The following is a 26,351-nucleotide window of genomic DNA, read 5'->3' on the forward strand; positions in this document are numbered from 1 at the left end:
CGCGCATAATAGGGCTTTAGACGGACGACATGGACAACTTCTGTTCGTACGCGGCGTCGCTGGGATGCAGTCATTGCGTCAGGAATGACTACATAATCCAGCTCACCTAGCCTACGAAAAACTTTGTTCTGGCCGAAATAGTAGCGCAAGGCGCAAATGCTTTTCACTCAATCCACGGCGGCGAATGGGCGTCCAAACCCAGACTTAATCTCCTGACTTGTACTCCGCGCTGTCTTCGTACGTTGTGCGTCTGGCGTAGGTCCGCTGCTGGTCTTTGATCTTTAATCGGGCAAGTCTTCGGGCTTGTTGTGGTTGTTAGCCTATAAAAAGATGGCACCTACCCACACTGGAGGATCAGCCAAGAATCAGGTGGCTATTGTACTCGGGTAATTAAAATGAAAAACACGCGGGAAAGCAACACCGGAGGATTCTTCCTCATGAACAAAAAAGGGATAAACGTTTTGATTCCAAAATTAGTAATAATAATAAAGAGAGGGACTGAAACAGAATTATTAAGTCAAAATGTAATAATTGACATCAAAGAAAATTTTGTGACACTTAGCATGGCAGTCGGTGAGATTCTAGCAGGGCTTCTGTGCGTTGAAGGTAGGCTGCGACGTCGACGTTCTCTTCTTCGGTGACGTTGGGCAGCATGACGTCTAGCGTGGTCGTGGCCTCCCTGGCATGGACAAGCCTAAAAGGCCTCATCTGAGTGGTCCTCTGCACGGCGGTCTTGTAATCGAAGACGACGTAAGGCAGGATGACGTCCCAGGTCATGTGTTCGGTATCGACATATATGACTAGCATATCGGCGATACTTTTGTTCAGGGGCTCGGTCAGTCCGTTGATTTGCAGATGGTATGCAGTTGACCTCCGGTCGCTATTTTGGCTGTAACGCAGGATGGCTTGCGTGAGGTCCGCCTTGAATGCTGTTCCTCTGTCCGTGATGACCACATCGGGGGCACCATGCCGCAGAAGAATGCACTCCACGAAAAATTTCGCGACATCTGCTGCCGTTCCGTTCGGTATGGCTTTTGCCTCGTCGTAGCGGGTCAGGTAGTTGGTCGGTATGATGATCCACTTGTTGGAAGACGCTGACTGTGGGAAAGGGCCATGTAAGTCATGCCGATTTGCTGAAAGGTTCTTGAAAGGGCCCAATGGGGTACAGAAATCCTGCTGGTCGTGGAAAAGGGGTCTCTCGTCGCTGACAACCTCGTCAGGTTTTCATATAATGTGCGACATCGACAGACAGTCGGGGCCAGTAATGCTTGTCTTCAATGCGGCGGAGGGTGCGAGAAAACCCGAGATGTCCAGCTGTCGTCTCGTCGCGTGAAGCGTGTAGAACTTCTTCGCGCAGACAAGCAGGTACCACAAGGGGATAGGCTGTTTGGTAGCTGCGAAGGTCTCACGAGGACATCTGTCTGTACACAGGAGAGGAGGAAGACAATCCTCGCTTGAATGAGGCGGGGGTGGAGAAGCGTTGCCTTCCAAATACTCGATGAGGCTTTTTAGGTCGGGGTCCGAGCGTTGCTGCTGTGCAAAAGAGCTGGGGTTGATGGGTCCCAGGAAGGCGTCCTCATCGTCGTCCAGCGGCGGTGCATCTACAGGGGCTCGTGAGAGGCAATCGGCGTCAGTGTGCTTGCGTCCGGACTTGTAAACGACGGTGACGTCAAACTCCTGGAGACGCAGACTCCATCGAGCGAGTCGGCCAGAGGGATCCTTCAAATTGGCAAACCAGCAGAGCGCGTGGTGGTCGCTGACCACCTTGAACGGCCGTCCGTAGAGGTAGGGGCGGAATTTCGACGTAGCCCAGATGATGGCAAGGCACTCCTTCTCAGTGGTCGAATAGTTAGTCTCGGCCTTGGAAAGGGAACGGCTAGCGTATGCGATGACCTTCTCCAGCCCGTCACTTTTTTGAACGAGAACGGCGCCTAGTCCCACGCTGCTTGCGTCGGTATGAACTTCAGTATCGGCGTTTTCATCAAAATGCGCAAGGATCGGTGGGGACTGTAAACGACGCTGAAGTTCCTTGAAGGCTTCTGCTTGCGGCGCTTCCCATTTAAACGGCACGTCTGCCTTCGTCAGTTGGGTCAGGGGCTCGGCGATGCGCGAAAAGTTTTTCACAAATCGTCGGTAATATGCGCATAGTCCGAGAAATCTGCGCACTGCTTTCTTATCGGCCGGCGGTTGAAACTGTTCAATAGCAGCTGTTTTCTGCGGGTCTGGGCGTAGAAGACCCTTTCGTCCGACTTCATCGCTGCTTCGACTGGATGGATGGATGGATGGATGGATGGATACGGCTGAACCCTTTACATCGGGCGTTGGCTCAAGCCACCTAGCCATGTCTTGTGAAATTTTACTGCCGTCACCACTACGTGACATCTGGTGGAGGTGCGGGGTAACTTCCATGTTCCGGACGGCCCCTTCAAGTCGTGAACCCAGCCCTGAGCGCTTCACACCCGAGGACGAACCAGCAGCTCAGCGAGCCAGCCGACGTCTCCAGGGAGAGGAGCCTGAGTTCGGGAAACTGCCGGACCGCACCAGACAGCGAAAAGACGCTGCTACCCAGCACCTCCACCAGATGTCACGTAGTGGTGACGGCAGTCGAAGCAGCGATGAAGACGGACGAAAGGGTCTTCTAAAAGAACTGTTTATTGGGCTGACTTGCACCCAAAATGGACTGAATCACTCGGCGGCGGCGAAGCGACAAGCGTGCTCGGCGGTCGTCGAACAGAATGCCCGCCGCTGTCGGCCGTGCTCAATTTAAAGCTAATAGCGAACATTCGAGATAAAGGGCGCAAAGTTACTAGAACATTCCGGAACAACGTAGAATCAGCTTTGCCTGGCTGCGATCAATCGAGATAAATCTAGTCGCGTCTTGCGTCGCAAACAAAGCGATAAGGCGGTGTCGCGGCAGATTTGAAAAACGAACAAACACTGCAAATATTCGCGGCATTATGAATAAAGGAAGCAATATTAGCACACATTCTTCCGGAGCAGAAACAAGAAAAATGATTAGAAATCCATGCTTCGCACGATTATTGTTTCACATTCAGAACTAGTTGCCATTAGTGATCCCTCATCGTTTTTTTCTGCCAGAGCCAGGGTCATGTGCAACGCTCCGCGACGGGCCCAAAACGCCGGTGGTACCAGCAGCACGGCACGCCGGGACAAGGCTTTGTGTTCAGCAGGATATGTTGTTAAGAAAGTTATTTCATGGCCATGGAAAGATAGGTCGCGCAAAAAAAGACAATCAGAAGTGAAGACAAGACGGGACGAGCGCACACTTACGACTGAGGTTTATTTGAAGAACAAGTAAGTTTAGAGTTCTGACAGCTCAGGCTCAGAGTGACATCAAAAGAAGGTATAACAAAAAGGGGAAGTCACGAAGTCATGACTTCGAAGAAACGCACTCACTAGGCTTTGTGTGACATTGGGTACGCAATGAAGGCAAAAGAGAGCAGCTGTAGCGGGGGATGCACGGTGGACGCCAACAATCACGGTAGTAGGGACTAGGGCCGCGCTCCCTGGAAGACCGCAGGACGGTGGAAGCGAGATCTTAAAGTTGGTCCTTGTCTTGGCGCCGTTCTGCACATTCTTAAGGAAACGTCACGCATGATGTTAAAACAGGCGCCGTCGGAGTGGTCGGGGTTGGGCACCGAGCAAATAACATAGTTATCCGACTCAGGTGTTTGCTACCTTGTTCATTACAGTGTACGCGTGTTCAAAGTCGGATAAGACACTCCATAGGCCGTCGCCCGTGGCATGAGTAACAAAGGCGGATGTCGAAGCAGGAAGAACTTCCTTCAAAACTAGATGGCAAAGGGGGCTGCGCAGTCGCCGACAGGGCCGGCAGCATGTGGCGAAGGCTGGTTACGGTCCTTTAATTGGCCCGGCCCGGTTCAACCAACTAGCCCGTCAAATCTTATTAAAAATAAAAGCCAGACGTGAGGATGTTGCGCCCAGAAAGATGGTAGACATATAGCGTGGACGTCAACAGCGGGGCGCGAGAAGGGGTTAGTCGACAGCTATGACTATACCGTGAACGTGCTGGCGACAGAAGAGGATTGCGGCTATGCGTCGCTTGCTGTGTGGGCAACTTCTCACTTGCTCTTTTGCTTTTTTTGAACATTGCTGTCGAGGGAGACTAGATCTCTTTATAGCACATGACGCGGCGAGAATTCGTAGTTTTCCTCCCTCGATGAATGGGATTTTTTCTGATGGTAGGAAGGAGATGAGAGCCTCTGGGCATTAAGCTATCATGCAAAAATCGGTTCGCTATATTAGATAACGTTTCAGGCAACCTGCGAAATTCCTGGATGAAATTACCAGGAAACAATGTGAGGAAACTGGGCTGCCTCAGTCGGAACAATGCAGACAATCATTTCCCATCTTATGCAAAGCAGATAGCGGGCAATATCTATAGTGTGACTTCATTGAATTCAGTGTGCGTTATACATATGCGGGCATATCTAAGCCTTATGCTGGCTTTTTGTTCAACGCTCGGCATCAGTGTGAAATATACAAAGGGCATCGCCATAATCATAATCTATCGGAAAAAATAGCATATATGTCCCGGTGGACCACATCCGTGATCAAGCTGTGGAACGGCTGCTGTATGTTGGGTTTTTAGATTTTAAGAAAATATGACGTAGCTTATTAGGAATTGTTAGAATACACAATGAACGCATTGCCTCTCTATTATGCGTATGAATCCTTGGCAAAGTTCCGCAACGAGTCTGCCTTAAACTTAATATATAACTGTCTTTTTCCTTCATCTGTCATTCTAGAATTATTTCAGGAAAATAATCTGTTTTAAGAAATTATCAAACGAAAAGGAGGCCAACTGCTTGAATCATGTTGATCTCATTTGCCTTGCGAGGATTATTAAGCCCACTTGATCCATGTTCCTAATATTGATGGGCTCTCTGTGCTTTGTTCGCGTTCTAAAATTGTGGTGGCCAGCAGCTGGTTGCATGCTGGAGCGAAAAGCGTGCAAATATTGCACTTTTGATTGCGAATTCTACCGCAATATTATGACTGCTGCTTACCAACAAATGAACACCGGTGATCTTGGGAAGCTCTTTTGATTTCACGCTCCATTTTTGGCATAACCTCATTGTGTCATTGCTAAGTATTGTTTTCAGTAATTGCCTCCCCCCTCCCATTTTGCGCCGGTTATGTGCATGCATTTGTCATCACAATTTTTTTTTCAACCTTGCTCTTGCAGTTTACACTTCCTCAAATTATTGGGTAATTGTTGGACTTTGTTGGACAAGCCAATTCGCGTTTAAAAGAACAGACGCGTAGGGGGTTATTCAACAACGGCAGCATTTGGGATTGATAGTGAACGGTGTTTTGCCATGAAAGTGCTCATATACACAAGGACACGAAAAGAAACAGATAAACAGTGCATTTGTGTATCCGTCACATTCTGTGCCCTTGTCTATTTGAGCACTTTCACTATCTAAATATAACTACGTGGTTAGTCAACGTTGGGTGCTTCAATGCTAAAGCCAGGGCGCTTCGAGAAAAGTAGAAAGAGCAGAAGCATGTCGAAACAGTACCCAGATGGCCTTCCTTCCTATTGCGAACGTGTCTATTTGATTTGACCGCCGAGCTACAGCCACTGCCGCCTTTGTCTGGGTATCTCAAACCTACATTGCTGAAACATTCCTCGAGCAGTCTGTCAAATCATCGCGAAACTGTGCTCGAACGAAGGTCTACTAGCATCGTACGGTGGCCTGGTACATAGCAACACGGTGACTACTACAATGAGAATTATACCAGATTCTTTTAGGTTTAGGCAAATGTCGCATAGTTCGTCAGTGATAACTACCTAAAAAGTGTTTTTAAGGATATACAAAGCAGTCATAGCGGGTTTCGCCTTCTAACATTAACAATAGGATCACAAGCGCGCAAAGAAGATAACAACCCATCGGCATTTGCAAAAGAAAGTCATTGGAGAATGCGCCCAGTTCATTTTTCTTCTTGGGATCCGGTGTGCCAGCGTGCCGATGTGACCTGCTTTTAGCTTCACGTCGACAGCGCGAACATTAACGTAACGGCTACGGCGCGAGGTATGCTTTGGCGCGGACCCGTTGGTGATACAGTTTAAGTCATGGGTAGGTCGCACATTTTTTTGCTCATCATGAGTAGATATCGTGGCATGTGCACGCAGTTTCTTGGGAAAAATTTTGTCAACTGTTTTTAGGAAACTGCTTCACTAAAAACATAGACACTCCACGTCAATACCACGATCGGTTCTTGCATGCATGTCGATCTTATTAAGAGGCAGCCCAAGTCATTGGAATCCTGGACTAAGGAGAACTATCTGCGCAACGACGGAAACTCAATAAAGTTTGTATTATTTACTAATTTTTCATTACCACAGGTAGAGCGTGCCTTTAGTTTAAACAGCAACATAAGCACTTGCATCGGCGTTCCACGAAATATGAAATATCACGCTTTGTGCTTCGGACGCCAAATTGAATGATAATAATAATTGGTCTTGGGGGGAAAGGAAACGGCGCAGTATCTGTCTCATATATCGTTGGACACCTGAACCGCGCCGTAAGGGAAGGGATAAAGGAGGGAGTGAAAGAAGAAAGGAGAGCAGAGGTGCCGTATTGGAGGGCTCCGGAATAATTTCGACCACCTGGGGATCTTTAACGTGTACTGACATCGCACAGCACTCGGGCGCCTTAGCGTTTTTCCTCCATAAAGACGCAGCCGCCGCGGTCGGGTTCGAGCTCGGGAACTCCGGATCAGTAGTCGAGCGCCCTAACCACTGAGCCACCGCGGCGGGGCCCAAATTGAATGATAGAATTTGCTTTTTGTAGTTCCTTCGTCAGAGGGGTTTGTGTTCGGAGATAAGATAAAAGACAAGAAAAAGTTTGGCGCACAACTTTCACCGGTTAAAAAACGGCTGACCAATAAAGAGTGAAAGAAATTCAGGGTAATGCACAGGCTTTCTGAGGACGACGTAGTAAGAATTAACGCAGAAGAGAATTAGGTTGATGGGGTTTAACGCTCCAAATCGACTGAGGCTATGATGGACGGCGTAGTGAACGGCTCCAGAAATTTCGACCACCTGGAGTGAACTGATCGCACAGTACACGGGCCTCTATAATTTCGCCTCCATCGAAATTCGACCACCGTGGTCCAGATTGAACCGACGTCTTCCGGGTCAGTAGCCAAGCGCCATAACCACTGAGCCACCGAGGCAGCAGAAGAGCATCAGAAATTAGCGAGGCATTGGTGTGCATATAGAACAGTGCCAATATTTCAAGCGATACAAGCTCCCCTTCTCTCGTCATCATCTACGCCGTCGTTAGCTCTTTCTGTTATTTTTTATCTTCCAGCACGTAGGCGTCTCATAGAGAGCATAAGGTGTAACACCGCAACCACCCCGGCAGCACGCAACACGCAGCCTGCAAACGTTCACGGTGAGAGGAGAGACGCACCAGTCAGTAAGCATTGAGTCTGGTGAGCGTGTTCATTACACTGTGCGCAGTAGGTAGAAAATACAACGGCATGGGCACCACCGAGAGCTTCGATGAGAGCCGTGTCGACTACGCCAAACTCCAAGTCTCCACCAACGCCATCCACACCGGTCAGAAGCCAGAACAGTGGAACTGCCGAGCCGCCGTGCCGCCCATCTCTTTGGCCACCACTTTCAACCGGACTGAACCGGCACAGCCATTTGTGAGCGAAATTCGAATAATTCTTGTTTCAGCTACGAAACTAAGCCGTCTGGTTATGTGCATAGGTAGGGATCCGTCGCTTTCTCGTATTCAGCGAAACTTAACCGACACGAAAAATGCTATAGAGAAAAAACAAAATTCACTCTCAATTCACACTCCGAAATGGTTCGCAACGTACCTTTCTTAACACTGCGCTACTAAAGAGAAAGGTCACAATCCGTTAAATGCTAAATTTGGTATTAGTTTCTTCGCTATTTGAATATGGCATGCGTAATGAAACTTTCTATAAGCTGCCGCGGTGGCTCAGCGATTGCGGCGCTCGGCTGCTGACCCAAAAGACGCGGTTTCGATTCCGGCCGCAGCGGTTGCAATTCCATGGAAGCGAAATGCTAGACGCCCGTGTCGCGTGAGATGTCAGTGGACGTTAAGAACCCTAATAGGTCGAAAGCATCCGAAGCTCTTCGCTACTGATCCGGAGTTCTCGGGTTTGAACCCTACCGCGGCGGCAGCGTTTCGGTTGAGGCGAAACGCATAGGCACCAGTGTGCTGTGCAATGTTAGTGCAGGTTAAAGGTCCCCAGTGGTCGAAATTATTCCGGAGCCCTCCACTACGGCACCTCTTCCTTTCTTCTTTCACTCCCTCCTTTATCCCTTCCCTTACGGCGTGGTTTAGGTGTCCGCAGATATGCGAGACAGATACTGTGTCATTTATTTTCCCTAAAAACCAATTTTAGGTTTGAATTTTTTTCTCCACTACGGCTTTCCTCTTAGCCGAGTCACTTTGGGGCGTTAAGCCCTATAAACGAAACGTTCAAATAAACAAACGATGTGCATCAGACATATTTGTTTCATCACCTTTCAGCTGCCTGTTGCATACGCCAGGGGTTTACAACTACCTGCTGTTGTTAGCTTCCAAAACATGGAATACTATCTTTCGACATTGAATAGCATGGCTTCTTTAAAAAGGAGATCTATCGATGAGAGAGCGAAATGGAGAGGGCAAAACAAGCGAAAGAAAGTTAAAAAGAGATTGAGCACAAATTAAAAAACAAAGAAAACGGCCGTAAGATTGACAGAGGTATTCGTCTTCATTTAGTATTGCGTTGGTAGATCATAGCCCCTCCGATACTAGGCGCGTTTCCAGACATTCTTCGTGATGTGTAACACCTCTTTCAAAGACTGCGGTTTTACAAGTAGCGCTAAGGCGCCTGCATAGTACTGACGTTTATTTGCTGAACTAGTAGATGGCGCAGCTTGATCTCTGTGTCGCGTGTTTTCAAGTCGGCCTGTTGACTGTTTGGATTTCAAACATATTTTAAAATACACCGCTTTGTAGAACTTTCAGCAAGAAGAACAGCCTTTCCTTTGCCTTTGAAACCGGAGTCGTTGCCAGCGACTTGGCATGTCTGCAATGAAAACTGTGTTTCTCCCGCCGCGGATGGGCGCGTCACAAAGTATACCATGGGATAGATGCACTGCAGTGTGCCGTTCTCTGCTGATATCCATGCGGGCATTCGCCTACAGTGTGTTTGAGCTTTAGGGCTGTCGGGTGACCGAACGTGTGGTGCGGTTATCGCCGTCACTGTCCGCGCGTTTCTTTCGTTTTTTTTTGCTTTTATCTTCCATCTAACATTCTCTAATCTTTGTCTTCACTGGTATGAGCGCAGGGCCTTAACCTAAAATCGATATGCTGCGTTCATGTGCCATGTGCCGTTTCGTTCTCCATTTTCCGCCATAGCTGCACAGTTGGGCGCTTTTTGGGAAATCTGCAAAAGTGTGCAGCAAAATGGAAGCGTGGCACTCGAGTCTCTGGACCTTGAAGCGAAGGCTCATGACACATCATGTTCATCACCACACTCTAAAGATTCTTGATGATCGTTCACTCACAACCAGAACGTAAACTAAATAGGCACTCTCGTAACGAAGCATCTCACCATGAGATTAAATAGAGAACATACACTGGTTGTTTCGCGCAAAGTGCCTAAAAATGTGGTGTCACTTCTATATATAATAGAACAGTGCTCTACAATATAGAGTCGATAGAAAGTTGTTTAGGAGCTGCATGGCGCAGTAACTAAATGAAACCCGTTGAACAAAGCAGATAGATAGAAAAGAGTTGCACAAGTGCTCAATGGGCACGTGAATATAGCGGACGCCAACTTATATGTACAGTGCTTCCTCATTTCAGCGATTCTACTGCTAAAGATGTAGCAACCGGACGCGCAAGTGCCTCGAAGAATGCCTGATTAGCCTGTAGCAGGTCAAGTACGGTACGTGCATGTGGTGTAAGGGCCAAGCATATCGCACGCATATCCCAGCACATCATGACATTAGGCCTGCCCGACAGCACGCAGATTTCCTCCGTTGTTGGAAGCACTTAATGCGGGCAGCCATCCTTCTTAAGCTCTTTCGAGAAGTTCTAACTAAAAACAGCCTGATGTCCCCGAATCGCTCGTTCATGGATATTCGCCCATGTTCGTTGCGCTCCGAGCGGGCGCTAAAGGCCGCCACCGGCAGCCGCCGTCTGGAAGACGAAGTAACGAGCGTTAGCTGTTTGGTTTACTAGATGAAGAAAGTGAAGACGAACGCGCCGCTCCTCTCGAGAAACGGAATGTAATACCCTTTGAAACGGGGTGGATTGCCATCATGCTCGGCTACGCGTGCACGCGCGTCGCCTAGCGGGACGATTGCCGCCTAGCGCCATATATCAGAGAAATAACGATGCACGTCTACCCATTATCGAGTTGCTCCAGGACCATCTCCTCGTCTACACCGACGGCTCAGTGGCCCGCGACAGCTGCTCCCTTGCTGCGGCGGCCACCATCCCCGCCCTGCGACTGCACAGCCAGCAACACGCAGCCTTCCTGGGCTCCTCCACCACGGCGGAGTTGATGGGGATCCGGCTCGGGCTGGACCTGCTGCTCACTCTCGGCCCTCCGCCGCCCAGGAGTGCTCTGCTGTGCGACTCCCGCGCCGCCCTCAGCCGCCTGCAATCTAACGGCCGCGGTACCCCACTAGTGCGGGAAATTCGCTCGCGCATCGAGCGCCTCGCGCAGAGAGGTTGTGCCGTGCGTGCACAGTGGGTTCCCGGTCACTGCGGCATCGCCGGCAACGAAGAAGCTGACGACCTCGCGACCGCTGCACACCAACTACCTGCCAGCGATCTGCCCCTTGCGCTGGAGGACATGCGTGCGGCCATCCACGACCATCTCCGAAAGCAGCACCCCGACCCACGCATCGCGGGAGGTGAGAGCATCGACAGTGTCACCGGCTGTCGCGCGCTTACATGGTCACAACGTGCAATGATCCTCCGCGCGCGCATTGGCTGCGTGTGGCCCGGGGAACGACGGGTGCGTCACGGAATCGCGACGAGTGATGTGTGTGACGGATGCGGTTCAGTGGAAACACTAGAACATCTGCTCCTTCGCTGCTCCGCGTTCGCCGATGCTCGTCGCGATATGCTCGCGGCCTATAGGGCGCAGGGCATACTACCAGACTCCATCAAGACGCTAATGTGGCCGCAGGGCAGTGCGCGCACTCGTGAGCGAACTTTGGTGAGCCTCTGTGCATTCCTCGAACACACGGGCTTGACGTCCCGTCTGTTCTCCGTCAGGTAGTTACACGCAGTGACCGAACGCTCCGCGAGTTCTACCTTGAACGATTAATAACTGGACGCCCCACTCCAGTTGTAACCAACACAGTGCTGTGCGCGTGTGTGATTTAATTCCTCTAAAATGAACTAATCACGCGCACAACCTGGACACATTTCTTATTGTGTAAATAGTTTGTACATATTACTTCTCCCCCTGTCCTCTATTCCTGTCCCCTCACCTCTTTCATTTCATTTCTCCATTCTGCCTGCTGTCCTTTATTTCCGCTGCCCCAGCTCAGGTGCTTCAGTATCGATGGCAGATGCCGGGGCTAGCAAAAATCTTTTCCTTCCTTTTTACTATTATTTTTAATAAAACCACTACCACCACCCCTCAAGATACGTCCCAAGCGAAATTAGCTTTGTTTGGGGGGTCAAAGTGGGCCTTGAATTCGGCTTGCGGTGCGATATGGTAACGCTTCGATTAATAATTGCAAGTATACATTATTTACCTATTATTTAATTGCGGTTTTATTTCTATACCACAACCCATAGGGTTTTATTTGCCTACCAAATTCGGTATACAACTGTCCCCGGATGGGTGCCCGTTGTTGTCCGAGTAAATATATCGGAACGAATGTACACATGTATAGTTTCCCTGCCCGTTTGGTGAGAGGGGGGGGGGGGGAGCTATGAAAGGGCACAACCAATTTTAATGGCCGCCATCTTGGATACGAGAAAGCAAAATATCCCGCCATTTCGTCCCCTGTCGTCATAATCACATAGTTGCACCTCTATAAACGGTATTGAACCGTGATGTGATTTTTGGCGCGCAGCAGGTGGTTGTTTCTACAATGCTGTTGTAGATGGCGCTACAACTCTCAATGCGAGATGCGCTGTTTCCTAGTTGCAGCCACAGATGGCGCTATGATCTGAGGGTGGTTAGTGTTCCTGTATATGCTCCCGCAGGGAGCAGAGTTGCGCGAAGGTCCGCCATTTTGTTCCAAGCTGTGCGGGACAGCAGCTCCTCAAGCGCACAGGCACTGGGATTATGACGGGGCTGGCGTTGTAGAGCAGTTCGCTTTTTTTTTTTTTGAGAAGCTTACAAACGGCGCTAGATTGCGGGCATCCTTTTTTCGTTTTACTGTCTCTGTGCTCAGGGATCGATGCTAAGGCCATCATACTTCGTTAAAAAAAACGTCGAAAAATAATCTGATTTTCCGGAAATATCATAGAGCATGACAGGAAGATCGCGGAATGACAGCGATAGCTCGCAGTACGGACAATAATGGCACAGAAATGCTTGGAAATGAAAAAGCTGCGTGAGTTGTGCGATGAAGAGAACTGCGGTAATGCATCTCCCTGCAGAACCACATTGAAATACATTATTCTATAGGGTTTCAACCGCCGATGTGGTACGAAGCTTGTGAAACCACGCTGCATACGATGTGAATGCGGGCAGTCTAAAGCTATGCATTTTGCACGCAAGTAAATCGAACCCACCAAAGGCACAGATATCGCAAACTCGCGCGCTTATCTTTCACAAAATATACGTATAATTTGTCGCTCTTACTTCGAGCCCTGCATTGCATTTTTCCTATGTCATGGTCATTTTTTCAGGCCAAACACATCACGTGCCGTACTTCTTTAATATCCAAAAGTTAGAGAAGCCTGCCTTAAGTCACTGCAGCTGAATTGTGGTATACCAGTTTCCAAGGATCTCGAAACGTGATATCTCTTTCTGGTGCTGTTATTTAATTGCTCGTTTTTCCCTAAGCACTATTGCGTTTTCTCTTGACCTACTTGAATTAAATGTACCTTCACTGCATTCTGAATTATCTTGGTTTTGGACTGCTCTATGCTTTTACTCAAGGAAAAATAATTATCTGAATATCCAATTTTGCTTTTTCAAGTGTTTAATGCTATTTTTGTTCCCCTCTCCTCCAGTGTTAACATCCATGTCAGTGGAACATTAGGGGTATTCTTAAGAATAAAAATAGTTAAAAAGTCTAGGCAAAGCTTGTTGTCATGCGAGAGACTGGCCTCCTACTTCTGTGTAGTAAACTGGGACTAGAACAAAATTTCACATACAGTTTGCTTGTCAAACATTATTTCACAAAAGAAACCATTTCTGCAAAATGTTGGATGTGGCAGCAGAATAAGCAGACGGGCTGGCAGCGGCTGCACATGAGAAATGCTCTGTCACGTGCAGCCAGGTTAGGAACAGAACCTTTGTTCACATTTTCATTTGGAACTTGTAGCGTTGCAGGAAGAATGAAGATGATTTGTTGATGGCAAACATGAGTCGCCGCATGGAGTTTGAGCGTGCCTGCTGAACAATTTATAATTTATATTGAACTGTAATTTTTATCAGACTAGGCACATAGCCAAATGATGGTCGCAACGCCGGAGGGAGGTATGAGACAATGGAGGTTATGTGGCTAAGTGAGTCATGCAAATACGGTAAAGTTGTGCTGCTCATTCTCTTACCTCGCATATTCGAGTTCCTTTCGGAGCTGCTTTCCTGCGTCCCATACGCAAAAGCCAGCGCAATCGCTGACGTACGACTGACCGTCCGGACGGCACTGCGTAAAAAGCTTTGCCGCTTTCGGTACGGTTCTTGCAGTTTTCCGCACTGAACCCCGTCATAGTTGGAGGCTGCTGTCACTGACACTATCAAAATTTATACAACTGGAGCGCACGGAAAAGGCGGGAACACACCGCACCGGACGCGTCCGATCACGATGGCAGCCGAGAGGGTACTGGGGCTGGCGAGGAACCGGCGTTGCGCCTGGAAAGTCGGCTCTTCCACTTCAAAATGGAACAAATGTCGTCTGCGGAATCACGTGACGGCCGCTTGGCGAATGGCGTCAAGAGCGGCGCGAGGAAAACAGTCGCGCAACTCTGCTCCCTGCGGGAGCATATACAGGAACACTAAGGGTGGTAGCAGACCACGAAATATCGAAACGTGATGAGTAGCTGCTGCCACAGATGGCGCTGTGATCAAGAGTGGTAGCAGACCCCACGAAATCTCGAAACGTGATAAGAGCTAACGCTCTTAAAAGAAGTGGCCTCCTAAGCTCTTCTCCAGATTTAGCAATTTCGTGATGGCAGTGCGCGTTATAGAGCATTTGGTAGTCGGAATTAATCCGGAGTTCTCCAGTACGCAACTTTTTATAGGCAACATGTAGTTGGGGCCGCTAAACTACTAACACCACGAAACATATTGTTACGTGCTTGGCGCGCACGGGGGTTTATTAAAGAGGGATCGATCGAAGCAGGACCGCGACAAAGCCTACAAGCGTCCCTCTGCCCTTCCTCTTCCTTTCCCTCCACCGTTCCGTCCAACCGCTGATTTTCTTCCTTCGAGTTTCTACGAAGGCGCGTGACATTTCCCTCCGCGTAGACAATTCTCGTCGGGCGAGTTAAATAGAGCTTCTCGGATGAAATCGCTTGAAGCGGGCTACGTGCACCACCTCAGACTGGCGTGGCCATCGACCACTTGGAGTTAGCCGTGATATAGCATAATTGAGGTCGCTTATGCACTCTAACACAACAAACGGTCCAGTGTAGTGTGACAGCAGCTTCTGACAAAGACCACGCTTGCGTAGAAGTGTCCACAACCACACAATGTCACCAGGAACATAAAAAACTTGTTGGTGCCCGGCGTCGTAGCGGTTCTGAGAACGCTCTTACGCAGATAAAATTCGAACGCGGGCAAGCTGGCGAGCTTCTTCAGCTCTGCATAATGGGGTAGCAAGAGAAGGTTTATTATGAATAAAAAATGGCAGTTTGGTGTCGAGGTCACAGCGAGGCGAGCGAGCGTAGAGCAAGTAGAAGGAGCTGTAGCCAGTTGTCTCATATTGCGTTGTGTTGTATGCATGAGTAATGAACGGGAGTACACCAACCCAGTCTTTATGATCTACAGCGACGTACACAGCCAACATGGCGGTGAGCGTCCGATTAGTACGTTCTACAACACCGCTCGTTTGGGGATGATAAGGGGTCGAGGAGCAAAAACTGCAGGCGCTGAGGTGGACAAGTTCTTCGACAATGTCCGTTGTGAATTGGCGTCCACGGCCACTAATGAGAACTGCAGGAGGGCCGTGGCGAAGAATGCCAAATCGAAGTAGGAAATGAGATACTTTTTTTTATTCTAGAAGTGTGCCATGAGGCATAAGTTGAAAAAGGAAGAGGGGAAGGAATGCACGGGATTGAAAGTTAAAAGGAGTGAAGAACCGTTGCGCTGAGGTAGTCGCAGAGGTTGCTAATGAAACGGTTGTCCATAGTCCACTTCACGTAGTCACTTTCGCGGTTCCACCGCAGGCTCACCTCCCTGAGGAGCCGTTTTCTGATAGCAGCCGTCGCTGGGCACGTCCGCAACAAGTGCCGCACATCACAAATGTCCGGTGCAGTGCTACAGTGAGGGCACCTGTCATGTGCTGGCACATCTTTGTCACGCCACCGATGACGGACAGATGGTGTAAGAGCCGCCCCTGCCTGAATCCGGCGCACGGATACCTCCTCCTGCCGAGTAAGACTACGGGGGAGAGGGTGCGAACACGGAGGAATTAGAGCGCGTGTTCGCTGGCGCAGAACTTCGGAATCGGAAACATGGGACAGGAACGGATCTGGAGAAAGAGGGGGAAGGTGGTAGATCGTCTGATGTATGAAGATGAGTCATAGCATCCGCTTGAATGTTATGTGGATCCTGGGCATGGCCGCGAATCCAGTGTATGCGCACAGGACATGGATACTTTGCGCGGAGCACATGAATTGATTGTGAAATCTGGAATGTCCGTCGAGCAGCCTTAAGCTGTTTAAGGGCGGCGCGGGAGTCGGTGTAAATATGAACTGTATTGAATGTTGGAACGAGCGGAAGAGAACCAATGGCATTATAAATGGCTTGAAGTTCCAATGCCAGGGGAGTGCACGTATCCGCAGTATACGTCGCGCGAGAGTTGAGATGCGGATGAGATGGACTATACATAGCAGTAACTCCCCTCTCCGCAGAATGTGATGCATCCGTGTATAATATGCATCGTTCAGGCAGATACGCTGCTGATACCGACGGGAAAACAGTGGGGTGATTGTCAGTGAGCTGGCAATAGGACAACGGCGGAACTGTCTTTAAACCATGAAGTTGGAGAGACTGTTTTCGAGCTCTATTTGCCACCCGTTGGTCGATGAGTTCACTGAGTGTATTAAGTTGGGCGAACTCCTGTAGCACAGGCATGGGGGTTAAACGAGGCAGATATGTAATGACGCGCATAGCCTCACGATTCATAGCTTCAAGGGAGTCCCACTGTCAGCGGGTGAGACGTTGAAATTGTGCTTGATATACTATCCGTGGCTGAAGGATAGAGCGCACAAGCTGGCGGGCCGTATGAGCACGTGCACCACCAGAGAGCATAGCTATGCGACGAATCAGACCTAGAGTAGCATGAGCCGATTTACGGGTGGCTTTCAGCCACGGGGTGCCACTCCCATATGTATGGAGGAGAAGACCAAGAATACGAACAGTTTCTACCTGAGGAATCAGAGAATTATGTACCGTAAAATTTAAAGGGCGAGCTTTCCGTAAGCCGGCTTTATTTCCGATTCAAATGAAATATGATTTAGTAGGAGAGAGTGTTAGACTTCAGACGCAGTAGCGGCTGGTATCGCAGCTGTCTCACAATAACGGGTTGAGTAATCTACGCACACAAGAATCCATCTGTTTACTTTGGAGGACCGTGGGGAAGGTCCAACAATGTCAATGCCAACTTGCTCAAACGGGGCTGTTGGAGGTGTGACTGTCCGCAGTTTTCCCGGTGGACTTGAAGTCGGCAGGTTCGCTGGCATTGGAAACGGCTGGCCACATAGCGCTGGATTGTTGAACGCATCTTAGGCCAGTAAAATCGTTGCTGTGTGCGGTGGAGTGTTCGGGCCACGCCCAAGTGCCCAGACGTGGCGTCGTCGTGCATTTTCAAGAACTCTGTCGCGTAGGCTTTCTGACACGACAAGAAGCATGCAGGCTCCCCCAGAAGTGAAATTCTTCTTATAAAGGAGTCCCTCGCAAATGGAAAAAGTTCTCCTTAGAGAAGCTTTGGCGGCATCAAGCAAAGAGGTTAATGCTTGGTCTTTGCGTTGCTCAGTTCGGATAACTCGAAGATCGGGAAGGCTAGCGAAAGTGAAGCCAAGTATTCATCGAAGTTGTCTTTGTCGTCATCAGCTGTTTGAAGCGGCAAATGCGAGAGACAATGAGCATCTGAGTGTTTACGGCCGCTTTTATGCATCACAGTAAAGTTGAATTCTTGTAAGCTCAAAGCCCATCGTGCGAGCCTTCCACAGGGGTCACGAAGACTCACTAGCCACCAAAGCGAATGGTGGTCGGTTACGACGGTGAAAGGATTCCCGTACACATAGGAGCGGAAGCGCTGTACAGCGAAAACAAAGGCGAGACATTCTTGCCCGGTAACCGTGTAATTCCTTTCGCACATACTCAACGACTGGCTTGCATATGCTACCACGTGCTGATCGTGGCATGGCGTTGTATAAGTACAGCGCCAACAAAGATACCACTTACATCAGTGTTTACTTGAATTGGTGCAGATGGGCAGAAGTGGAGTAGGATGGGGCCCGAGGTCAAAAGAAATTTCATATGACAGAAAGCTGCGTCACATTCGCTGGTCCAATTGAATGGTGCATATTTATGCAGCAGACACGTGAGTGGGTAAGCGATGTCCGCAAACCTTGGTATAAAGCGCCGAAAGTACGAGCAGAGCCCTAAAAAGCTTTCCAGCTCTTTTACTGATTGGGGCATCGTAAAACTTTTGACAGCCTCAATTTTCTTGGGATGTGGCCGAACACCTACTTTATCAACTAAGTGACCAAATTGTTTCGCGGTTCTCAAAACGACCTTTCTTTGACTTCAGGACAACACCAGCTGGTTCCATGCAATCAAGTACGATATCCAGACGGCTGTTGTGCTCACTAAATGTTTTGCCAAGGATTACAACGTCGTCGGAATAACATAACCAAATTTGATACTTTATTCCACGCAGTATTGTATCCATGAGCCGCTCGAATGTTGCAGGCGCGTTACATAAGCCAAAAGGCACAACGTTAAATTCATAAATGCCGCCTGGGGCCGTTTTTCTTTATCTGCAGTGTGCATGGGGATTTTCCTGTAGCCTGATGTCAGATAAATAGAAGGAAAGTATGAAGCTGAGTTCCGACAGCCAATTGCGTCATCTATACGGGGAAGTGGGTAGACGTCTTTCTTCGAGGCTGTATTTAAGCGATGGTAGCGAACACAAAACCTCTATGTGCCATATTTTTTCCTAACAAGGATAACCGAGCTGCCCAAGGACTAGAATATTCTCGACTAATGCGGCGCTTCAGCATCTCTTGAACTTCGTCATCTATTAACTTACGTTTAGTTGCTTGGACTCGGTAGGGCTTCTGGCGTATCGCAGGTGATCGTGTGATGAATACGACCGGTAGGCAGTGGTGTTTAGACGTCCTTTGCGTAGTCGAACGCGATCACGTGCTTCAGAAGTAAGTCCACTAGAATCCGACACTCGGTTGTAGAAAGAGACTGATTAATCATAGCCTCAACTTGGGTCTTCATATCTCGTTGCACGGGCTGCTCAGTGACAGAGCTGGTTAACGCCGGGACGAAACCTGACACGCCTTCCTCGAAACGGGCGAGTTTTAGGCCCCGAGGCAACACAGTTGGCTCTTCAAAGGGGTTGACTGTCCACAGCTCGGTGCGGCCTCTGACCACGGGAACGACGCAACGAGGCACGAGGACGCTCTTCTTAAAGCAGGCGAGTGCCATAGATTCTAGTACAGCTTCAAAAGGTTCGCACTGATTGCGAATAGACGAAGCCCGCCTGAATGCTGCAGATAAAGCTGGTACAATAGTGTCTTCTTCCACCGCATATGCTTCAAAATCAGGTGCCAAGTCATCCACAAGAGCCGAAAGTAGTGACGAATTGAAAGCAATCTCTCCCGTATGACAGTCTGAAGTTGCGCCAAACTCTTGCAGAAAATCAATCCCAAGGATCACATTATGCGTTGACCGAGGTAGCACTGCGAATTCTGTTCGAGACGTTGGGCCACCAATAACAACATCTCAAGCACACAAGCAAGTGGGACCAAAGGTTCACCACCGGCACCACGGAATAACGCTGAACGGTCACCACTAAACATTCCTTTTCTGCCTAAATGGTTCTTAAACCTCAAACTCATAACGGATACTGTAGCACAAGTGTCTTCAAGAGCCATTGTTTTCACACCATCAATGAACACCTTCAATTTGTTCTTCAACATAAACACGGGTAAAGGTATGAACGTCATCGACTCGCCGGCGGCCTCACCTTCTTCGGCCGCGCCTCATAGTTTCCCGGAGGCGGAGGGGAAGCACGACGTCGAGGGGAAGGTGACCGCCGTTGGCGCTGAGGTGGCAGCGTCACACTGCGATCAAATGCGGGTGATGAACTCCGCAAATGTGTGGAATGGTACGTGTCCCAAGCGGACATAGTCGGCGATCGCTGCTGTTCGGTGTCCAGTTGTCCGTGAATATTCGCCGGGGGTCGGTAGTCTTGAGCACTAGAGAAACGGCGGCAGCAATATCTAGCGATAGCCCCCGCAATGCCACACCAGTAACAAAAAGTTTGAGAGCGCCAGGGATCGCCATAAGAGTCCTTGCGAACAAAGTCACGACGTTGGTTGTAGCCAGGCTCTCGCTGCTGACAAACCACGTCTTGAGGGTAGGCGGGCTTCCCGTCGGCTGGTGGGCATAACGTTGGGCATAATTGCTCCGATCGTCCATATGCGAAGCGCCGCTAGGTTGAGCCCACGGAGTGGACAGGGCGGCGACATCTGCCTGCGGTGCACAACTGTGCCGCAGATGTTCTGCACAGCGGAAGGTGTCCCTGGATCTGGACAATCCCTCGCGAACAATCTCCCGTATGATATCAGCCATTTAATGTGAAGGACAGGCTTCAACACTGGCTACAGAGGTGACATTGGTGTCAGTCTCCCGAATTCAGGAGTGATTCGACGCAGCTTGAGAGCTTCAAATGTTCTACAATGATTTATAACGTCTGCGGTGGTGCTCAGGCTGTCTTTCCTAATCACGAAATTATAAACGTCTTCCGCCATTCTTTTTAGTAGGTGGCTGACTTTGTCTTGTTCAAGCATACTGGAATTCACTAGCTTGCACAGCTTTAAGATAGCTTCGATGTATGCAGTGAAAGTTTCTCCGGGTACTTGATCCCGGTGAAGTAATGTCTGTTCCATATGCTCCTTCTTTGCCGATTCGTCCCCAAAATTGATCCCGCTTGTAAATGTAGCCCATGTACTGAGCGAATCCTCGTGATCGTTGAACCAGTCGTAGGCAGTGGCGGCAAGGAAGAACACCACGTTAGCCTGTTTAGTAGCAGCGTTTAAGCGATTATATTTTCTCACTCTTTCGTAGTGTTTCAGCCACTCGTCAACGTCCTCCTCAAGTTTTCCAAAGAATGTCCGGGGCTCTCGATTATGTGGTCAGTTGTTGGATGGTCCATGTGGCTCGGTATTGTAGCCTCCAGTTATGTCCAATGGCATAGGGGGCAAGCCAGCGAGTCTACGGCTTCGTTGATAGATGGAACGCTCCGTGATGGATACCCGGCACCGCTCACCAAAACTGTTACGTGCTTAGCACGCACGGAGGTTCGTTACAAAGGGATCAATCGAAGCAGGACCGTGACGAAGCCTACAAGCGTCTTTCTGCTGTTCCTCTTCCTTTTCTTCCACCGATTTGTCTAACCGTTGATGTACTTCTGTGGAATTCTACGAAGGCGCGTGACAATATATTTGGCAGTTAGTTTTATAGAGACATGAAATTGTGTTTGTTGAATTAGTTCTCTGCGCAGTATAACTCACCATTTTATATATATTCTCTTCTATGAAAGACATTCTCGAGGCATTAGTGACCGCTGCATGAAGCTCGTATGGGCTTCTGTACTCAGTTTGCTCCTGAACTGACAGGTAATTATGTGCTTCGCAGACTAATAAATTTTATCACCTTACCAAGCTTCTCGGGTTAAAGGGGCCGAACCGTACCGGGCCTGTTAAATGCGTCGTCCTCTTGGACCCGCACTTCGTATGGTTAAAAAAGGAGCCATTAGGTCTGACCAGGGGCTTAGAAAGAGGCCTGGTGCTGGGGTATAAGGCGCTCCCTTTCGAGCGAACCATTCTAAAGGAACACTCTTTCAGTCTTCCAATGGCGCCTGGCTCAGTCCTAGGAAAAAGCTGTTTCGCAAAACGACCATATTGATGTCTGTGGTCGCTTTTGGAGCACTTTCACTGCAGAGTAGTTATCCACGCCAGCTCGATGTCCTAAAGAGCGACCGACGCGCTCACCATGTGTATCAAGCAACGGGGGGGGGGGGGGGGGGGACTTCTTTTGTCAGCGTGAAGCTGTCAACTTCGACACAGTAGATTTGCCTTGTGCCTTAAAGATTCACCTCTTTCACTTAGTTTGCTTGCAAGCCAAGTTCCGTAAAGTTTACTGAACATAAAACTCGCTGCCCTAAACATGGCTCTCATGTCGGAGCTGAAACACTGCCATCTTTCTTGTGGTCAGCGCCGTAAATTTTCCGTGAAAAACTTGACCGGTTTGTATAAAAATGTGGTGATGTCCGGACATCTAGAACGTGTTCACTGTGATGTATATGCACAGCAGCCGGTCGGAGGTGACGAAGAATAAGAAGAGAGTACCCTTGACTACGCCGGGTGCAATTTAATTAACCATGCTACAAATGGAGGAGTGTTTGCACAAGGTGTTCGCACTGAGGATGCCGTGAGAGAATTCGAGTGGCATACGCAGCTTACGTCCGAATAGCTTCTTTCTTATTAAATACTACAGGCACATAATATACCAGTCTTGTCACTAAATGCTAGGAAGCAGTTTGTGTTACTCTCACTTTAGACTTCATTTTTCTCCACACGTTGGTACTTCACTCTGATCTACAGTGCATAACGTCATCATCGCAGAGCCTGAACCACGCAAGTTAGACAGTACGATCGCGGGGCCAACTTGCGTGCTTTCAAAGTTCAAAGCCAGCTCAGTACATGTGCGGGTACTGCCATGTCGTACAAGAAGCCTGCTGCCGTTGTCGGTTACAGGTTAATTTTAAACCTGTGATAAGGAACCAGATAAACAAGCTTCTTTATACGTCTATATGAATAAGACCGACTTAGAATAAGCACTGCTCTAGACAATCACAAGTCACAAGGCAGACATGTCGAAGTAATGATAGATAAGACGTGTGCCGTAACCGACATTCGCTCCGGGCAAATACGCGTTTAAAAGTACTGATACCCAGGCTCATCGCGAACATATCTGACGCAGGAAGACCTCCTCACAGGTACGTTGTCCTACCCCTGCTATTCGAAAAGCCCCCTGCATGGCCAGGAATAATCGCCGCAAGCGCTGACAACCACAAGGTGAATTTCCGCAGCTGCATTGACGTGATCCCGATATAATATGACATAGGTGGACCTTGTCCTGAATGTGCATAGATAGAGATGTCCCATTCTCTATGCGGAATTACTCGTCAGCACGATGCTGTCTTTTTTTCCTTTCCCTGACCCCTTCTTTCTCGCCGCCTCGACGTACGCTTCAGGGATAGCAGCTATATGCAATTTGACGCATCTGCTAAATACAGGCGACCACGTGCTCAGCATCGACTTAATTTACTGAAGTAACGAGATTCATCAAGTACAATTTCTTTACTGCAGTGGTTGCTGCAACTGCTGGACAAGCACGGCTCCTAAATCGCATGCGACAAGTACAAATCTCAATTCTCTCTCTCTCGGGGATTTGATGTGACGTTTGTCGACATTACGGACCTGAAGAAAGTTGGAGCTGCGCTAAAGCCTAATACAAAGATAAGTATGATGGTGTATGCACCATGCTGTTGGTCTGCGTTGGGCTATCAAAGGCCGTTTTTGATTGCACATTTTTGAATTCGCATACTTCTTATTGACACAAAACTGGCTACCACTGTCAAATTTTTGGTGCAATCCTTGGCATGCGGCAGAATAAAAGAAGAAATTTGTATTACCAAATTCATCTGAGGGGCAAGTTTAGCGTACAACTTCTGTATACGTAGGCTGGCCTTAGCCTTCACAAAATGAGATTTATTAACCGGAAGGGCGACATCTCTTTGCTGAGTGCTCATTTAGGTGAGGTGAGGCTTCGAAAATGGTTTTGAAAAATACTTTAGAGTAGTAGTAATATAAGTATGGCTATCAAATTTCTTAGCAATCATATGAATTGATGCAGCTTGCATCAAAGCTCTAACTTAGACTGAAATGCTTTATAATATTTCTATTATTGTTTTGTATATGCTTTTTATTAAAGTTACGTTCTCGAAAAATCTGCTGAAAGCGGTGTTCAAATTTTATACGGTAGTAGAAATTGGTTTTCTACACAATCGATATCAAATTTTGCACCCTCTGAAAAAAATAATTTAATGATTTTATTTCTTGGTGCAGTTGAACTGTTACCGATGATTTGTATTTTCTACGTCATAAGAACAAAAATAGACGTAAGCTAATTATTCTGGCCTTTATCCTGAAAAAGTCAGTGTTTACATTTCTGGAAAAGATTCTTCGCTTAGTGCCAATAGTTCCTGAGAAACGGGTGCATAATGCTCCAAAAACTATTTTGAGAAAAATGCGAATTAAGCCTTTGAAAAATTCGACTTTTCCGATCGACAAGATGACAAATAGATCAAAAAACACTTATGCAGTCGCCGATACTCAAAAGTATTACATGTCCTGACATCTAAGGAAGCTATATATATTTTATTGTCGTAAAAAAAACGTATTGATTGACACATTTTACGTACAATAATTATCCAGCCAGTCCGGACGTCAGCGTCAATTCCTCCCAACTCTATTCCTCCTCATTCCTCCTAACTGCAGCATCGCATCTTTGTTGTGGCAGCGGTATCTAGCAGATAAAAAAAACATCACCGAGCTGCAATCGAACCAACACCGCGAAAACAGAACAGCTTAGTTTCCCGGTGCTTCAGCTAGCACGGTCGCCGCCGCTGCTTCTTGTGCACAGTGTAAGCGCAATAATTATCCATTCTTAGACATCAGCTCTTCTGCAGGGACCGGATGCGCGGCAGTAATTGAAACCAATACTAACAGAGGTTTCCTGCCTCTATCTACTTCACATCTTCTGTTCATCACTCCCGATTACCAAAAAATTCTCCTGATGCAAGCAAACCAGTAATTTAGATATAAATAGCTCCTATAAAGAAATTGTTATCTGCTTGTTATTGCACGAGAACTTCAATGCACGACTCCAAGCTTTTTGAAAACAAAATAATTATTGAGATATGAATATTATTGAGAATTACTCTGAATAAAGTCAAGCGAAGGAAGAAAATTATTTATAAATCGTAGTAAATTGTGAATATAAGGATAAGATCTGAGATTCATTAGTAACGCGTACGAGAAAGTGCTTTCGATGCGAGAATAATGCAAGGTCTTATTTTGCAGGCAATACTGAGAAGCAGCTGTTTGGTCGCCTCATGTTAAGCATGGTAATCAATACCATGTACTCTTTTGATACGAATTATTAGCTTTCTAGCATGAAAAACCAGCACATGGAAAGAACAACAGAGTACGTACTCGGCCACTATCTATGTTTAAACACTCAACAAGTGTCTATCCAAACAGTACTGCACTGTGTTGTAAGTTGTAGCACCAAAAGACATTAAAGGCTGCTTCCATATTTGAAAGCTCAAATTTGAGCTTGCCCTGTTGACGGAATTAGGGCTAAATTTTCTACTAACGACGGACCTATGATGATTGCCACGACGGGCTCCACGTTTATGCTGTGTCCACTATTTCGTCTTCATTTCTCGCTTCTAGTTTTGAACGTGTATTGCAGTCCACCGAACATTACAGGCGGCTGACCATACTTTCTCTCCTTCCATGCCTTTAGCTCTCTTGTTCCCTTCTTGCAAAGTTCGCACGGTTGGACATGCCTAGCAATCCGGGTTTGAAAGTGGCCGACATAAATGCGGTATTCGATGCGGTACGGAGGAAATGCAAGGCAAATGTGGCCGTGGACAACACCTTCATGACTTCTTAATTTCCGGTCGGAGCGCTTCTCCCACAGAACCCTATTATAAACGACGCATTGGCTTTGGCCTCTGTCTAAATTGCAAAAAGTAAAAGCGAATCTTAATTTTATTTCTTGGCTCTTTGCTCACACAAACGTCTGTTTCATGGAGTTGATGTTCCTGTTCAGTCTCTTACAAAGTACATGAACCGTAAGAGCAGATAAATATTTCATTTGTTCGATGGCGAACAAATCCCCGACCTGAAGGAACAGTTTGGTCCAGCACCTTTTCCCAAGCATCTCACCCCAGAATAGCCGAGCACCAAGCCGAATGAATTACCTACAGTAACCTACAATCCTTACAAAAAGGAGATTTGGTTTGACGAAAAGCAGCATTTACAGCTTCAAGCGTAAAACTAAAATCGGAAGATTTGCAATAGTTCAGTTTTCCACGGTCATTGAAGTCCAGTCAACAAAGATAAAAACATAAAAAATAACTTACCATTCCAGAACATTGGAGAAGGAACGGCGTTGCAGAGTATGTCAGATATTGAGGCACAAGAGAAGAAAAGCAACTCAGTGAAGCTTTGTCGAATTATATTCTCATTGAAACATGTAGTTCTAACCAGCCACTCGAGGCATGAAGTGGCCAAGTGTGAATGTTCACGCTTCAGCGGCATGGTGGTGTTCCTGATCAAAGATGGCCTCACAGAGGCCTCCCTTTACCTCACAAGTTGCAAGATTGAAGCCCTGGCCGGGAATTGGGGCTCCACCGTGAGCGCTGTACAAGTGCCGTGAGTATGTTTCGGAACTGAATTGTGCCCATCAGACGATACTTCTGTTAAGTCGCGGCAAACGATGCGCAAGTGCCCCAGACAGTTTAAATAGACGTTACATAAATTCCTTCAGCTTCATTTCATCGCTTCAAAATCTAGGTT

At 47.9% G+C, this 26,351-nt stretch overlaps 1 pseudogene; it reads left to right on the forward strand.

The window, feature by feature from the left end:
* The first annotated feature begins 7,536 nt into the window (after positions 1 to 7,536).
* LOC144124068 (cystathionine gamma-lyase-like) lies at positions 7,537 to 25,443 on the forward strand (annotated as a pseudogene).
* Positions 25,444 to 26,351: the final 908 nt, after the last annotated feature.

Source organism: Amblyomma americanum, chromosome 3 (assembly GCF_052857255.1).
Source record: "Amblyomma americanum isolate KBUSLIRL-KWMA chromosome 3, ASM5285725v1, whole genome shotgun sequence".
NCBI classification, from domain to species: Eukaryota; Metazoa; Arthropoda; class Arachnida; order Ixodida; family Ixodidae; genus Amblyomma; species Amblyomma americanum.